Raw genomic sequence first — 16,708 nt, 5'->3', positions numbered from 1 at the left:
GATCAGGGCCAGGGAGGGACACGGAAAGTTGGACAGTTTGGGGAGGGACCATGGGAGGGCTCCTGGGTGTGTCCAGCTCAGCCGTGGGCAAACTACGGCCTGCGGGCCGGATCCGGCCTGTTTGAAATGAATAAAACTAAAAAAAAAAGAGACCGTACCCTTTTATGTAATGATGTTTACTTTGAATTTATATTAGTTCACACAAACACTCCATCCATGCTTTTGTTCCGGCCCTCCGGTCCAGTTTAAGAACCCATTGTGGCCCTCGAGTCAAAAAGTTTGTCCACCCCTGGACTAGACCCCAGCAGCAAGCTAACCTACCAGTTGGAGCTTCTGCCCTCTGGTGGTCAGTGCACATCATAGTGAGTGGTTGAGAGGCCTTAGCATATCGTTAGCATATTATGCTTTGATTGGTTGAATGGCTGACTGGACAACTGGACACTTAGTATATTAGGCTTTTATTATATAGGATGATTTTTCAATATGTCTGTTGTAGTTGTCTCCAGTGGAAGCATCAATCTGTAACAAGGTAACCCACCATAGCAGGACAACGGAAATCTGGACTTCATCCATTCTATGTCATCAGGTAAGAGCTCTTCACCTTTTGCTCTTGCAACTCAGGCCTTAGTAGTATTCAGTAATTTTAAGGGGAGGTTGTTACAAGCATAGGCTTTGTGGTATGTCTGCGTTTGATTTCTGGCTTCTTTGTTACCAGCTTTGTGTCCCTGTAAAGGTTATTTATTTTTTCTAAGACTCAGTTTCCTCGTCTATAACATGATAGAGAACATAGAAAACTATCTCAAAGATTTGTACGAATGAAATAAATAAAAAAATCCACACATACATCACAGCACTTAGCAAATAGTATGTGCTGGCTAGATAAATATTAGCTGTTAGTAGTAGTAGTGACTTTAGATTTTATGTTAGCACAACCATAACAAGGGTTATTCAATATAATAATTTCAATGTAGTTACTTATATTATTTTCCAACAAATGGGTATAATTAAATAGATACAAGCTGAGAACAAATAAAGGAGGAATTTAGTAGATTTATATAAATGCACTTTCATTCGTTTCCCCTCCTCAATTTTATCACCTATAAATAATCTATCAATTCTCCTCTTGGCTCCAGAGCCTATAGTATTGCTTATATTAACATCTTTACCCTCAAACTAAAGTTTTATGTTGAAGAGTATATAGTTCAATATATTTCACTAATCAGATGCCTCCCCTTCTCCTTCCACAGGTCAAAAATAACTTTGATGACACTATGTAACCCTAGATATGACCAGAAACATTTCCTGAAGCTTACACCCCCTTCCCCCGCCCCCCCCCCCACACACGAGAAATCATGTACATCTGAGCAGGACAGCAGGCCTGGTAGAAATGCCCATCAGAGGCTTATTTGAAAAGAACTGTGAGATAAAACAGGATTCATTTGTTTTATTTTTTAAACCACTTTACTAATGTAGGATTGACATACAAAAAGCTGTACATATTTAATGTATACAACCTAATGAGTTTGGTTGGAGGGATAAGCATACACTGGTGAAACCTTTGCCACAATCTATGGCATACACATATCCATCATCAGAATGTACTTTCACTGAAAAGAAGTGAGAAGCATCCTTGTTTGGTTAAAAGAACAGTGCACCATGGTTTGAAAAAAGAGAGGGTTTCTGAACTCAATATGTGCACTTACAACTCAGGTCGTCCTCTGACCCACTATCTGGGGTCCTGCCCGAGAGCCTGATAGGCTGCAATGACATTGAGTAAAAGCAAAAAGGTCTGTTTCCATTCCAATCTAGGTAGCTGAGAATGCTCTCTGTCACCAATGGTGGTGCCAGTGACTCCTGCAGAAATGGAAAACTAGATGAGTGGTTTCAGCAGCAATGGAGCCAGTGCCCTTGTAGATATCAGTGCCCTTCAAAGTGGACAGTGGCAGGCTCGATGTAGATATATATAGACACTGAACCAGGAAGCAGCACCTCTGTCAGGCATCAGCATCAGTAATCCCTTTCCTGAGCATCAGCAGCATAGCTGGGACTTTTTGGCATTAGTGGCATTACCTTGTCAAGGAGAGTTACAGCAGGTGAGGAGGGAGAGGGGAAGAGAATCATTACTGTCATAGGGTAGCTAAAGAGCACATGAAAAATACCCTCTGTGTGTTCCCAGAAATATTTGGAAGATGTCTGAAGGAGATTGGAGGTTATCATTTCTACAGAATGGATGGAGGCAGAGCCATGCTTTATGACTATTACTGTGATCCTATCATTACCCCTAAGCTAGAGTAGCTTGAGGAATACAAGGGTCAGGAACACTGATGTTGGTTATGGTAATATAGGAAGGACTATAGGTTTCCAAATACATCAACAAAATATAAAGAATTGTCATAAAGGCTCATATTCACCAATCATTTATTTCACGGGTACCAAATGAAGCAGATAAGTATAGTATATGTAACACTAAGAAAATAAAATTTTTAAATGACAACATCAGAAAATTGAAAAACCTGGTGAGAATATTTAATCATGCGTATAACTCCTTTCCTAATTGTCTTCAGAAGCTGGTTATAAGCCACATAAGAATATCAGTTTCACTTTAAGAACATGGCTCAGTTTGGGACCCAAATGGTGATACTCTTTGTGTAGCCATCTTTCTAATAATTTAGGTTTCTCTAAGGCACAATAGGCAAATTATAACTTCTGCTGTTTCCAAAACTCATTTTTATTCTCAAAGAATGAATAAATTAAAAACATACATTATGAACTTTGAAGGAATTTCTCAAAAAGGAGATCTAGGGCGGTGATTTGAACAGTACAATTCTCTATTATGTAAGAAAGTCCTTTTATATTTGTTGTTAAAAGCCTAGGCAAATTGATTTGTTGTAGCTCATATTTTCTGAAGATCACACTCATTCAGCAATGTACCTACTAAATATAAATTGAATATTTACTTTATGTCAAATAGTTATCAAATAATCATACAAATAGATTTAAAATTGCAAATATAATAAATCTTAAAATAAGAGCCTCATAGCACTATGAAACATATCCTTGATGGAGAGGCCAAAGAAGTGCTTCCCAGGGGAAGTCATATTTAAACTAAGAATTCAAATATGAGTATGAGTTAACTAGGTGAGGAGGGTGGCACTGGCTGAGGCAGAGGGAATAGCATGTGCAAAGGTCCTGTGGTGAGGGAGTTGCAGCCATATATTTTTTTCATTACCTGAAGTCATTCTTTCTCATAAAGTAAAATAGGGTAATAGGAAATTTTAGAATTCATATTTTATAAAAACTACAGGAAGAAAAATTTTCTATTTAGGATCCAGAATCAGCTATAATCTTTTCCCCATACCCATTTCTCCCTACCTACTGAATTTTATTAGTTTCTTTTTTGTGGTTTATATTTTCCTGATTATTTATCATTCTTGTGGTCTTGGGTTGATGTCTATGTACTTGAAGATGTAGTCACCACTTCCAGTCTTTACAGGTTGGCTTTGGCAAGCAAAGCCCTTCCCCAGGCAGCCTGTCCAGTGATTCTGGGTGGGCAGTCTGGTGATGTCTATGAGCAGGCTTGCTGCTAAAGTCCTTGAGCAGCCTGATGTTGGGGTGAATCAAAAACCTGGGATAGTGGTACTAAGCCTGGTGCTAGACCCTACTGGGACCCTGGGTTCAGAGGCTCCCCACTGGAGCCTGGGTTCATGGGCATAGATTAGAAACCTGAGGCCACAGGATTCATCTAAGGTCAAGGGTCTGGCTGATTCTGGGATATACCAGGAATGACCAGGTGTGACAGCAGCTGGCTCATTTTGCAGTTCACAGGAGCCAACTGGGAGCTTGGTGCCACATGTGTCAGCCTGTACTGGGGTGGGCCATAAGCCCCCAGAGCCACTGAACCTACCTCCAGGTCCAAGGGAGCAAACAGGCACTGCAGTGAATCAGGGGCCTGGGTTGACAGGAGCTCTCTGTGATCTTGGAGCCAAGAAAGCTGCCTGGAGCTACACTGGCCACTGAAGCACCTGGGACTGCAGGAGCTGGCTGGCACCCATGTGTGCTGGAAACGTGAGGTTGCAGGGGCCCTCGGAGAGTCTGAAGCACTAAGAGCTTCCTGGAGCCACTGGAGCTGACAGGTGCAGGTCTGGGTTCCTGGAGTCTGTCCACCAGAAGCCTGGTGCCATGATGGTTGTTTTGGCCCACTGGAGCCTGCAGGGAGCCAACTAGGGCTGTGAGAATTGGTCTGGTATTGTGGCAGCTGGCTCTGGGGTCTATGCTGAAGTTGAGTGCTCACTTCACACTCCGTCTCCCATAGCGAAGGTGTCTCTCTTTACACTGGGGTGCTTGGACTTGAGGGAGGAATAATGGGGGCCAGGGTCTGGAGAGTCTATTGGCAGGTTGGTGTCATAAAACCCAGGTGCCAGGGAGAGAGAGGCCTGTGCTTCCCGAAGCATGCAGGGAGCAGCTTTACTGTGGAAGTTACCTGGAGCCTTGTAGGTGCCTGGGGATGCTGGAGTAGGCAGGTGCCAGGGTGAGCACAGGAGCCTGCTGGGGGTCTGGTGTCACGGGAGTCACCAGGGGCCACTGGAGTAAAACTTCCTATGCTGCCATTGTGCTGACGTCACTTCACTCCTCCACTACATTACTTCTAATAGTCAAATATCTAAGATCATGCAGCTAATAAGTGACAGAGTCAGGATTTGAACCCAGATATTTTGTCACTGGTGGAATATAGCTTTTTCGCTAAATGTTCACTTCTCTGTTTTGCAGATTCAAAGACATCCCTTGGAAGGTTTAATAACCAGACAGAAGAGGATCCAGGTCACTCAGAAACTGAGAGGCTGGGCTGTCTGTCAGGATGGTTTAAATGCGGCATATCCCTCCCTCAACTCCTTCTAATCTATCCCTACCCATTCTAGTGAAGCAGCTTTGTTAATGACTTTCTAATTTCCAATTCAACAAGCTTATCTAGTTACCAATGTCACTTCGGTATCTACATCATTGATCCCCACCTTGACTTCCATATCACCACACTCTCCCAGTTATTGCTCTTATTTGATGTTATCTGTTGCAACAATTGAAATGGGCATTCCTGGGGGCTTATTCTTTGTTTCCTTCCTCTTCTGTCTTTATACTTTGATCATTAACCAATGTTACTAATTTGAGGGAGCCTAGTATTCTGTCTCTATTCTAGTCCTCTCTCTTAAGCTCTAGCTCCATGTCTTTCATTATCTAAGCATTTCCATCTAGATATGCCACAAACACCACAAATACAAACTAGTAAAAATAAGACAAAACAAACTTCTTGTCTTCTTTCTTTCCCTTCTTTATCTAAAAGAAGTCTTTCCTCCTTTTGACTTCCTTTTAGATCCATAATCATCCTTAAATTTTTCGCCTTCTTTCAACCCCTCCCCATATAGCCAAAATGCCTCTGGCATTTAAAGTATTTGTATTTTCCATTAGAATGTAAGTTTGAGAGAGGCACAGTATATCTTTTTGTCTATTTCTAGAGATTGACAGATTAATGCCCAATATGATTGCCTGAATAAATGAATGCATTAACCCATATAATCTGTTCATCCATATCTTTAGATAGATGAAAAAATCACTGGCCGCCTGGCCAGCATGGCTCAGTGGTTGAGCATCGACCTGTGTACCAGGAGGTCACGGTTCGATTCCCGGTCAGGACACATGCCCGGCTTGTAGGCTTGATCCTTAGTGTGGGGCATGCAGGAGGCAGCCAATCAATGATTCTCTCTCATCATTGATGTTTCTGTCTCTCTCTCCTTCTCCACTCTTCTCTGAAATCAATAAAAATATATATTTTTTAAATAAAAAAACCACTGGCTGAATGGCTGAAGAAGCGTGTCTGCTTTCTCTTCTATTCCCAAAGTCACCACATTAGTTCTGCCTCATATTACCTTTTGCCTGGATCATTGGGCCAGCCTTCTAATCAACCTCTCCACCTCTCACTCTCACATGAGTGAGGTGAATTAATTCTTAATTAATACCTCTGATTATTTTCTCTCTTCTATTTAAAAATCTTCAGTGTATCTGTATCTCCATCTAAGTAAACTAAAACTCTTTAGCATGTGTTCCAGGACATTAATAATTTGTCTATTTTACATCATCTATTAGTTCTGCCTCTAAGCTCCTGATTCTCAAATCTGACTTCATATAAGAACTGTTTGCGGAGCTTATAAAAGTACTGATGCTTTGGGCTCACCAAAAGTCAATTAAAACTAGAATTTCTGTATTGGCACTGGCTTCTGTATTTGGAATAGCTCCCAAAGTGATTGCAATGTGCAGCTGGAATCAGGAATTTCTCTAAGCCAATGCACTACTTTTGGTTTACTAAGTTTGATCCACATAACTTGCTTCTCAGCCCTTGCTCATGCTTTTTTTGTTGAAAGGTTACCCGTCTTCACACTACACTTTTTAAAAGATATAATTAACACAATAAAATGAAGAAATTTTAAGTGCTCAGTTTCATGCGTTTTGAAAATTCTAGACATTCATATATCAACCCCAAATAAGAATATTTTTTCACCCTAGAAAATTCTGTTGTGCTCATTTCCAATTAGTTTTCCTCCCTCCCAGAAACCACTTTTGGATTTCTAACAATATAGATTAGCTTTGCCTGTTTTTGGACTTCATATAATTTCAACCATATGTTGTTATGCACTATATTTTGTCTGGTTTCTTTCTCTCAGAAAAGTGTCTATTAGATTTATGTATGTTATTGTATCTATAGCAATTGGTTCTTTTATTGTTTAGTATTATTCCATTGTATGAATACACTGCACCTTGTGTATTCATTCCTTGATTGAAAGAAATTGGTCTGTTTTGATATATTCACTATTTGAAGCCCTACTAATCCTTCAAGGCCCCATTCAAAGTCTAACTCAGTCATGAAGCCTTTGCTCATTCTCTGTAATAAGTGATCTCTATTTTCACTGAATTCTCATAGCATTTGTACTGTCTGGAACAGTGTAGACCATATGAGTTCGACAGAACTGAATTAAAATATTTCTATCACAAATTAATTCATTTTCGGTAACTCAGTATATTTGTGTTTTTTGTATTGCTGTAGTAACAAATTTCCACTAATTTAGTGGCTTAAAGCAACACAAATTTGTTGTTTTACAGTTCTGGAAGACAAAAGTATGACAGGAGTTTCATTAGGCTAAGATCATGGTGTTGGTGGGGCTTTGTTCCTTTCTGTAGGCTCTGGGGAAGGATTCATTCCCTTGCCTTTCCAGTTTCTAGAGGCTGTCCACCTTCCTTGGCTTGTGGCCCCCTCCTTCCATATGGAAAACTAGCAATGTCAAGTTGAGTTCTTCTCAAAACATATCACTTTGACTTTTTTATTCTGCCCTTCTCTTCAGTTTTAAGGACCTTCTTGATTACATTGGACCCACTCAGATAGTCCATGTTAAATCTCCCTATTTTAAGGTAAATTGATTATCAACCTTAATTCTACCTGCAATCCTTAATACCTCTTTGCCATGTAACATAATATATTTACAGGTACTAAAGATTAGGCAGCCAGTTAACCTCTGTGCTCCAGTTTTGTCATCTAGAAAATGAAACCAATGCTATCTACTTCGTAAGATGGTAGTGCAGATTAAAGTAAATGAGTTCAAACATCTAAAGTGTCTAGCACAGTTCCTAGAAAGACTGGACAGTATAATTCATTCAATAAACATGGAATTTCTACTTGGTGCTAGGCACTATTGTTGGTGTGAGTGACACAGAAATAAATACAACAGATCAAGTATCTGCTTCATGGTTTTACATTGTAGTTGGAGGAAACAGGTAATAAACAATTAAGTAAGCAAATAAATAGAATATCATAAGGTTATAAGCATTGTGGAGAAACCCCTAGTGAGTGATTTTTTTTCTATCAGGTGGCCATAAAGAGCCTCTCTGTTAAGGTGATATTTGAGAAAAGTCCTGAAGGAAGTGAGGGAGTGAGCCACAGAGACACCTGTGTGATTAACATTACAGGAGAAGAAACAGCAAGAACAAAGACCCAGGAGTGCAGTATTCTATCCCAGTAGGCTGGATTGAAGTAAGAAAGGGGGAAAAGGTAGAAGCTGAGGTCTAAGAGATTGTTGAAATTATTAGGATTGTTCTGTTGTCTGCTGATTTACAACTTTTTGTAAGTGGCTGGAGGGCATGGACTGTATTATTCATTGTTGCATGCCTCTCAGTTTAGCACAATGTCCAACATATAGTAATTGCTCAAGGCAACTTTCTTATATCAACTGATCTTTTTTTATATTTGGTATTTTTTATAATCTCTCTATATAAAACCCTAATATGCACATAGACTGAATAGCTGAACCGAACAACTGAACAACCAATCACTGTGACGCACGTGGACCATCAGGGGGCACACGCAGAACATGGTGGGCGTTGGCAGTAGGTGGCAGAGCAAGGAACATGGCAGGCATTGGCCATGGTGGGATGGTGGAACAGGTGAGCAGGGGCACCAGACAAAGCTAGGGCACTGGTCACTGTCATCGGGGTGAGCCTCTGGTGGTTACTGAAAATTCTTTGCTCCCACATGCCGTGGTCCCACCCGGTGCTTGCACCCACTGGCGACTGCCTCGCTCACACCCACAGCTGGTGCCTGGTGCCAGTCTTGATCACTCAGTGCCATCAGTGGGTGCGAGTGGTAGCTGCAGGCCCTGATCACCCTTGAGGGCTTCTCCACCTCCCCCTGCTCCTGAGGGGTATTGGGACAGCAGCCACTGCAGTTTGCACTGGCTGCTGGGCCCAGCCCCAATCATTCCACACCATCAGCAAGTGGGAGCAGTGGTGGAGGGAGCAAGGCTGCTGGCAGACAGGGGACTGGGGGCCACAGCGGGAGGGGCTCACTACAGCCTCATGGCCCACAGTTCCTTTCAAGGTGCACAAATTTGTGCACTGGGCCCCTAGTATTTAAATAAGCCTCTATCCATGTATTAACCTAAATTATCTTTAGTCATTAATTATAGAATGAATATGTTTTCCCACCCTACTCTACACCCGCTGCCCTCCATTTTGGTGAATGCTTTTGCACAGGGAAACTACCTTGTCTGTCTATTTCTAAATGACTGGGGATTGATTGTCTGAGACTGATTGACTGGATACACTTAAACTTGCAAGAGAGTAGCCTTGGGCAATCTTGGCTTCTTTCAATGTTTACTCAAAGGGGCCCCAGTGAGTGGAAAATATTAATCAGCTTTTTAATATATATTTTTATTGATTTTAGACAGGAAGGGAGAGGGAGATAGAAACATCAATGATGAGAGAGAATCATTGATTGTCTGCCTCCTGCACTCCCCACACTGGGGATTGAGCCTGCAACCTGGGCATGTGACTTGACCAGGAATTGAACCATGACCCCTGGTTCATAGGTCACCATAAGAAACTCCAAACCTTTACAAAATTTTATTTATAGATAATATTCTGTAACTTAGAAAATAACCTTCATGAGGGCAAGGATTGCTTGTTATGTCTTATTAACTGTGCTGGATGTTCAATGCCTAGAAAAGAACAATGCTTTACATATAATCACTGAATAAATACTTGTTGGATAAATGAAGAAATTCATTCCCTGGGCTTTGAATACATTTAGAAATGTATCTGTAACATTAGTTCAGTTGGAAACCATCAAGGACACACTATGTATTGGCTCAAACCACTTTGGCATTTGGAGGCAACAGAGTTGACTCAGAGCTGGGGTAAGACCTCTTTTTGAGGATGCTGCCCTAAAATTTATCACACTGATCTAAGAATGAGACTATGTGACCCTAGAGGGCAGGCAGGTGTTTCCTTTTTAATTTAATAAACACTTGTTGCACACTTTCCATGTGCTATCTGTTATCTAACAGAAAAAGTTAGTCCACCCAGTGCTGGCAAAACTGAACACTAAACACCAAGAATTGCAGTGGGGAAAGATTGGCTATTTTATTATGAACGGTATCACCTGGAAGCCCGAACTTCCTGATGGCATGTAGGTTACAGATCATATAAGGCAAAATCATCAGACGCTGTGGCTTAGGGATTTAGGGTCGTGCTGGGAGCTGATTGGTCAGAGGACAACTCTGAGGTCTGCTCTGGCGCCCTTCTGTCTGGTCCCCTGGGAAAGCAGCCAGGGGGTCATTCTGCCTTAAGGGATCAGGAGCTGAAACATCACTTAAGTCAAGATATTATCTTTAGCTACTTTAACAGAAACCCATACCTTGTGGAGCTTAGTTAGGGCAGGTCCAGTTTATGGCTTCCTCAGGGAGTTAATGACTAGTCCTGGGAAGGGCTAAGACTTATAGGGCATGCTGTGAAGAAACTGAAGAGAGTACTGGGTCTACATATTAAATAAAAGTCATGCATTAAATCAGGATGTTGATTTCCTATACATTGTGCTTGAAGCTTGGGATCTGATAAAAATCTAGATTCTCATTCCTGAAGAACTTCTAATTTAGTGGGAGAGACAGACAAATAGATATTTACATTAAGCTATAATAACACCTGATAAAAAGAAATTTTAGCAAAGTATGAAAACATATCACACAGTCACCTAACTTAAACTTGAGGTATTAGGGAAAGCTTCCTGGAAGAGGTGATATATAAGCTTACACCTGAAGATAGAAATTAGGTCAGAGGCGGGAAGAAGAGAGGGGGAAAGATCAACCAAAGGACTTGTATGCATGCATATAAGCATAAGTGATGGATGTGGACAACAGGGGGTGAGGGTGAGGGCAGGATTGGGGGGATGAAGGGACATTGGTGGGATAAGGACACATTTGTAATATCTTATTCAATAAAGGGAAAAAATAAAAAAAAGAATCATGGGAATAGCAGTCAATTGGTATTGAGAAGTCAGTCCCACTTCTGACTAATTGAAGGATATAAAAACAAATAATTTTCTTTCTCTGTGGCTAGGTTTTCTCATCTGTAAAATAAGAAGGTTGAACTAGTGATTTTAAAGGCCTCTTAGGGCTCTAACATTATTGGCTTCAAGAAGAGTAATTCTCAGCATCAATGGTACTTCAGCAGTTTTCCTACAGCCTGGACTGTTCTTACTCTCTAGTATCAACACTAATAAAAGAGAAAAATGGTAATTGGCGTACGAGCTACCCTTTTCATTGGCTAATCAGGGCTATATGCAAATTAACTGCCAACTAAGATTGGCAGTTAACTGACAACAAGATGGCGGTTAATTTGCATACGTAGGCACAATGCAGGGAGGCGAAAGGGAAAGCAGGAAGAAGCCCCCTGCCACTGACAGTGATTGGAAACCCAGGGGGGAGCTAAGAGCTGGGGGGCAGGGCAAAGGCGGCCCGATTGGAGAATTAGGTGCCTTTTCCGCCCTGGCCAGTGATAGCAGGAAGTAGGGGTGGAGCCAGCGATGGGAGCTGGGCACGGTCGAAGCTGGCAGTCCCAGGAGCTAGGCGTCCCTTGCCTGGGCCTAAAGCGAAGCCCACGATCGCGGGGCCGCTGCAACTGCGGGTCCCCGCTGCCCGGGCCAGACGCCTAGGCCAGAGGCGTCAGGCCTGGGCAAGGGGCCGATCCTGCGATTGGAGGGTGATGGGGGTCTACGCCTCTGGCCGAGGCATCAGGCCTGGGCTGGGGGCAGAACCAGTGATGGGGGTAAATGAGGATTCCCTGCCCAGGCCTGATGCCTCTGTCAGAGGCTTCAGGCCTGGGCAAGGGGCCTATCCTGCGATTGGAGGGTGATGGGGGTCAATGCCTGAGGGCTCCCAGTATGTGAGAGGGGGCAGGCTGGGCTGAGGGACACTCCCCCCCCCCACACACACACCCAGTGCACGAATTTCGTGCACCGGGCCCCTAGTAAACAAATAAAAAGGGAAAAGGACATTTATAACCTCTCCTTTCCTTTCCCTAAATAATCAGTTCAACATTTTGATAAATCAGCATTTATTAAGAAATTTAAAAATTAGACAGATATTTAAATGTTGATGCTACACAAAAAGATATTAGGGAAGGGTCAGTTTTATCATGTGTGTGTTTTTTTAAACCTGACTACTTTAAAAAAAATATATATATATATATATTATTGATTTTTTACAGAGAGGAAGGAAGAGAGATAGAGAGTTAGAAACATCGATGAGAGAGAAACATCGATCAGCTGCCTCCTGCACATCTCCCACTGGGGATGTGCCTGCAACCAAGGTACATGCCCTTGACCGGAATCGAACCTGGGACCCTTCGGTCTGCAGGCCGACGCTCTATCCACTGAGCCAAACCGGTTAGGGCCTAACTACTTTTTTTATAAGAGTATTGATTGGGGTTGTTTGACAAACATGGGAATGGTCTTATCCTATAGGATAAGACATCACAAATTATTTCTTGAAAATGGGTTGTACCTGTGCTTTTATGTTTGTTTTTCTGTAAACTGGATTTATATAATAATCCTGATTCAAAAGTACACAGAGAAATGAGCACTAACTTGAAACAGCTGAAAGATTGTCACATAAATAAGGTTTGTGCTAACTTTTGTAGCTCCAGAGGATAAAACTAAGACCAGAAGTGGAAATGCAAAAAGATGAGCACAGTGGACATTACCTTAGAGGCTATGGTTGCCATTAAGTATCCTATCTAATAAAAGAGAAACATGGTAATTGGTGTACGACCGCTACCCTTCCCATTGGCTAATCAAGGCGATATGCAAATTAACTTCCAACCAAGATGGCGGCCGGCAGCCAGGCAGCTGATGCGAACAGGGAGGCTTGCTTGCTTCAGTGACAGAGGGAGCCAAGCTTCCTCGCCTGCCTTGCCGGCCTCTCAGCTGCACTCTAAGTAACATTGTAACAAATATAGAAGCTAAACAAAACCCGGGGCTTCAGCCAGCAGGACCGAAACATTGTTTCAAATACAGAAGGTAAACAAAGGCCAGAAACCTGCTTTCAGCAGTGGAAGTCTCATAGCTGGAGCCGAGCCTCAGAGCTAAAGCTGGCCCAGAATTTAAAAAAAAGGAAAAAAGGACAGGTTGGGAGCTTCAGTCGCCCGCCAGCCTGAAAACAGCCCTCAGCCCCTCACCCAGGCTGGCCAGGCACCCCAGTGGGGACCCCCACCCTAAAGGGGGTATGACCAGATGCAAACAGCCATCATCCCCTCACCCAGGCTGGCCAGGCACCCAAGCAGGACCCCCACTCTGATCCGGGACACCCTTCAGGGCAAACCAGCCGGCCCTCACCTGTGCACCAGGCTTCTATCCTATATAGTAAAAGGGTAATATGCCTCCCAGCACCGGGATCAGCGGAGCCGCAAGGCCTCCCAGCGCCGGGATCAGCGTGACAGGGGGCAGCGCCCAAACCCCCTGATCGCCCTGTGGCTCTGTGTGTGACAGGGGGGAGCTCCCCAACCCCCTGATCGGCCCTGCTCCGTGAGTGACAGGGGGGAGCTCCTCAACCCCCTGATGGGCCCTGCTCTGTGTGAGACAGGGTACGGAGCCCCAATCCCCCTGATGGGCCCTGCTCTGTGCGTGATAGGGGGCAGCGCCCTAACTCCCCAATCGGCCCTGCTCTGAGCCCGACCAGGGGCTGCACCTAGGGATTGGGCCTGCCCTCTGCCACCTGGGAGCAGGCCTAAGCCAGCAGGTCGTTATCTCCTGAGGGTTCCCAGACTGCAAGAGGGCACAGGCCGGGCTGAGAGACCCCCTCTCCTCCCCGAGTGCACAAATTTTTGTGCACCAGGCCTCTAGTAGTTTACATAATTAAGCAATGCATTATACATAAGTGCTTTCTGCAAATTTTATGTCACCATCTCCAGATCAAAAGGTGTAGACTGGCCATCATTAAAAAGACAAGAAATAAAAATGCTGTCAAGGGTATGAAGGAAAGAGAACCCTTGTTGGTGGGAATATAAATTGGTACAGCCACAATGTAAAACAGTGCGGAAGATCCTCAAAGAATGGAAATAGAACTGCCATATAATCCAGCAATTCTACTTCTGGGAATATAGCAAAAGAAACAAAAACACTAACTCAACAAGATAGCTACACCCTCATGTTATTAGCAGCATTATTAAAAAAACAAAATCAAAAACCAAGACATGGAAACAACCTAAGTGTCCATCAATGTATGAATGGATAAAGAAGTTGTGGTATATATTTACAATGGAATATCGTTCAGCCATAAAAACAAATAAACAAGGAAACCTCTCATTTGTGACAACATGAATGGACCTTGAAGGCATTATGCTGAGTGAAATAAGTCAGAGGAAGACAAATACTCTATGATCTCACTTATATGTGAAATCTAAAAAAAAAAAAAAAAAAAAAAAAAGTAAAACAACTCATAGAAGGAAGATCAGACTTATGGTTAAGAAAAAAGGTGTAGGCTGAGAGTGTGACTCAACAGTTACATAACCAAGAAGTACCTAATCTGATCCTAATTAGTCATCTCTGAACTAGAATTTCATTCTGGTTTTTTAGCCATACATGACAAGTTACAAAGTCACATAGAGAATATATTTACATGGACATTTTGATGATTATGCAAAATAAGTGATGTCAGTGATAGTAAATATTTTTTTTTCTCCAGGCAGTTTTCAAGTATAGGAAGTCTTCCATTTATTTAAATGTACTAAAGTTCAAAGGAAGATCTTGATGTAGAAAAATACTTTTTTTTCTGAGCTTCTTTAAAGGAAAACTGTAAATTCTTTGTAGATTATCTTTAAAAAGTCTTTTAACAAAAGAGAAACTAACAAAACTCTCATTTGCTGAATGCCAAATCTGTAAAAGATACAGTAATAGGAGCGGCTCATTATATCCTATTAATAATCCTCCAGTATTAATATATTCTTATTTTATGGATGAAGAAACTCAGTTACAGCAAACACTAATTAGCCTAAGATTACACAGCTGGTAGCTGGTATATAAATCCAGTGTTTCTGACTTCATTTGCCTTGGTCTTGTCATTATTCACTTGAGTTTTCCAGAGATGACATTCAATTGTTTCATAAAGTATTTTCCCAGATTATTTTCCATTTTAGCACTACGGTACTTAGAATTTTTTCACTTTCCAGGTGCTCTGTCCTTTGAGTAAATATCAATCTTCAGCCAGGGCCAATAGTAGTAAGCTCAAGATTATACTTTAGGGAGATTCTGCTACTCAGGGAACCTATAGAAACTAATAAGGAAATCTGGGTTCTGATCCTTGACAATTGATACTTATAAAGCTACTGCTGAATTCAGGTGATACCAAGAAGGTAATGCAACTTAGTACTTTGGAAAAGAAGTACAAGTTAATTATGTATGCAGGAAGATGTTCAGCACAATGTTGTTTATGATGGCAAAATTAAGAAACAACTTGCATTATGATACATGATTATGGGAACAAACTCAATCATTAATATTGATAAAATAGAGGGTGGTGAATACATGATACATTATACAGATGATGTATTGTAGAATTGGACATATGAAACCTGTATAATTTCATTAACCAAGGTCATATCAATAAATTCAATAATAAATAAAAATAAAAAATTGATAAAAATAGACCCATATTTAGATATTCATAACATGTTAGATTTCACATAATAAAAATCCTAACATGTTACCAAATAAAATGCAGTGCTGTATTTAAAAAAATAATATAGCCCAAATAGGTTATATTTATTTCAGAAATTTAAGGGTGGTTTAACTTTTCAAATCAATGAATGTAATTCACATTAACAGAATCAAGGAACTATTCATATTTTATCTTATTAGATACATAAAATAACATTTAATAACATCAAGATTTAAAAAATAAAACTTGCAGTAAACCAGAAAGAGAGGAGAACTTGTTTATTTTGATAAAGAGTATATATCAAAAGCCTACAGGAAACATGTTTAACCATGAAATGTTGAAAGCCCCTCCCCCCAGTATACACCAAGATTGGGAATAAGACAAAAATGCCCATTTATCATTGTACCAGGGGTTCTGGCCAATGCAACAAGGCAGGGAAAAAATGGTGTAAGAATTGGAAAGGAAGAAATAAAACTGTCATTATTCACAGGTGAATTGTGTATGTGGATAATCCAAAAGAATCTGTAAACAAGCTACTGCAATTAATAAGTAAATTATTAAGATAATTGACTACAAGATCAAATATACAATCGTATTTATGCCAGAAGCAATAATAGAAAATGAAAAATTTTAAGATAACATTTAAAATACCATAAAAATATTAAATACCTCAATAAAATAAAATATATGCTAGATAAAATACATAGTAAACTACAAAAAGTCACCAAAAGATATCAAAAAGACTTAAATAAATGGAGGTATATACCAGACACATAGTTTGGAAGTCTCAATATTCCAAATTGATCTATAAATTCCATAATACTCTCAATTAAAACTGCAGCAGGTGTCTTTGTGGGAATTGACATGCTTGTTCTAAAGTTTTTATGGAAAATGCCAATCATAGTCAATACAAGAAGAATAAAGAGGGAGACATACACTGTTTTATAACAAGACTTATTATAAACTTACAATAACTCAGATAGCATGATATTGGCACAAAATAAGGTAAATAGAGCAATGGGGAAGAATAGAAGGTTCAGAAATGGATTCATATGTATATGGTTACTTGACTTATGACAAAAGGGGCACTGTAGTGCAGCAGGGAAAGGGGAGTTTTTCAACAAATGATGCTGGATTCATAGCCAATTGGGTTATAAATAGAAACAAAGTAAATCTCACTTCCG

The sequence above is a fragment of the Myotis daubentonii genome, chromosome X (assembly GCF_963259705.1).
Source record: "Myotis daubentonii chromosome X, mMyoDau2.1, whole genome shotgun sequence".
NCBI classification, from domain to species: Eukaryota; Metazoa; Chordata; class Mammalia; order Chiroptera; family Vespertilionidae; genus Myotis; species Myotis daubentonii.
This window is presented reverse-complemented; position numbering follows the sequence as displayed.